This window comes from Triticum dicoccoides, chromosome 3B (assembly GCF_002162155.2).
Source record: "Triticum dicoccoides isolate Atlit2015 ecotype Zavitan chromosome 3B, WEW_v2.0, whole genome shotgun sequence".
Taxonomy (NCBI): domain Eukaryota; kingdom Viridiplantae; phylum Streptophyta; class Magnoliopsida; order Poales; family Poaceae; genus Triticum; species Triticum dicoccoides.
Window position 1 is genome coordinate 844,875,259 of NC_041385.1, and position 2,210 is coordinate 844,877,468.

Below are 2,210 nucleotides of genomic sequence, written 5' to 3' on the forward strand. Positions count from 1 at the left end.
TTCGTTGGGAAAATCTCTGTCGACGCAGGGGTTAGAGGGATGGCTGGGCCGGGCGGGGCGGCGAGGCTGCACGTCAGGTACAAGGCCGTGTTGGATGGCAAATTAAATACGTCTGGACTGCCTACGGACCAGTACATGTCCGTGTTGGATGGCAAATTAAACACGTCCGGACTGGCCTACGGATCCGTACTTGCCCATGTTGGATGGCAAATTAAGCACGTCCGGACCACGCGGTCCGGATAGTTGCGGGCAGTTCTCTTTGCAAACCACGTATATATATTGTTTTTCAAGAGATTCAAGCAACTCCGCGGGTAACCATGGCTCGTCGGCGTAAGCCCGCATCTGCTCCAAGAGCAAGCCTTCCTCCTCATCCGGGGCGCCGGACACCGTCTCGCCGGCGTGCTCCTGCATCAGTTGGTCCGGAAACCCTTGGGGGGCGATGTACGCCGACGACGACCACGGCTCCCCGGCACAGTACTGCAGCTGCTGCGCGAGCTGGCCGTCCGAGGATGGCGGCGGCGGCGGCGCCGCCGCCTCTGCTGGACGCCATGGCCACGTCGTCACCTCCTCCTCAAAACCGAGGGCCATAGGCACTGCTCGTGCTCCTCCTTCCATGCCGATGGATATGGATATCGGTCCCGCTTGATGTGTGTATATTGTGTTTCCTCCGGTGTGTTTAGTTCGGGTTAGCTCTATATATATGTAAGCTCGCGAGGTTGATCCGGCTGCCATGGAAGTCGGATTGGCCCCTGCTGACCGGGCAGATCGGCTCGACTCGGTGTCGGACTCCTACCGGGCACAAATTGTCAGAATTTGGCTTTAGGCGAGGTCAATTTAAAAAGTAAATATAAAACATGTTCTATTACCCAAAAAGGGTTTCCCCGCTTTGTATACAAAGCAACCAACCGATACATCTCACGATAGGTGCTGGACGGAAGCAGCACAGTCACGCCCAAAAAAAAAGAAGAGAAAATACAAGAGAAACAAATGCCAGCAACGGCAGATCGACAAAACGAAGAAGCCTCGTGGCCGCTGCACCCACCGAAGAACGCCCACCAAGCTCCGAGCCTCCGAAGCACCGGTACCAATCAGCACCTCCAAGGAGGGACGCGACGATGACGACGCTGCTGCCAAGGGTTTCCCCTGGTACGCTGTGAGGAGAGAGGAAGGGTAGCCCCGACGCCCTCCAGGAAGGTCAGGCGGTACCCACAAGCGCCACCGCATCGGTGTCGGCCAAGCCAACAGGGATTTCTCCCGATCCCAACCTCCACCTTAGGCACTCTAGAGCTCGCCACCACACAGACCCTTACCCTGCGCCAACCCGGTCACGAAGCTTCCCACGCCGTCTCACCACGGCACCGTGAAGCATGGTCCGCACAAGGAAGAAGAGGAGCCGGGACTAGGGCAGCAGCACCGTCGGCACGCGGGAGGGCCCCACCTCCACCGTCGAAGCCGGTAGCTGACCGGATGCAATAGCAGGAACATACCAGGCCCGTGGACGCACAGGCCCAGCCGGGATCTCCGAGGCCCGTAAAGTTCTTGCCTTCGCGCTGCAGCCGGCACGCCGTCGACGCCGCCGCCCCTATCCAAGCCGCTCCCTTGCCTCCTCGCACAGAGAGCCGTCAAGTGAAAGCACCACCACCACGGGCACCGCCGGCCACCACCACCAGGTCGCCGGACCGCCATCGGCCGAACCGCACCACCGCCGCACGCCCGCGACGGAGAGGAAACCAGCGCAGCCGCCGGCAGCCCGAAGCCGAGCCCCAGCTGCCGCCCACACCGCCCGCAGCCCGCGCCGTCTGCCAGGCGGATCGGCCACCGCAGCGAGACGCGCCCCACTGCGCAGCCGGCCACGCAACGCCACGCGCCGCCAGGGGCAGCGCGCCGCCGCGCCGCGGTGCCTCGCGCCCGCACCGCGTCCGCACACGGAGGAGGAGCCCGCGCCGCCCCATCTCACGCGGAGGAGGAGGAAGGAGACGCCCCGCCGCCGCCGGCGCCGGTCGGGCTTTGCCCGGCCGCGCCCCTTGGCGGCGGCGAGGGAGGAGGGAGGAGGAGGGGGGGCCGACGGCGGGTGGATCTGGGCGTCCGCCCCGACCGCCTCGCGGGTGGCGGCGCGGGGGGAAGGGTTTCGTGGGGGGGCACACAGACTCTCAACCATGTTCTATTTATTCGCGAACGCACACTCCGTTCTAATATATTGTGCCTAATAA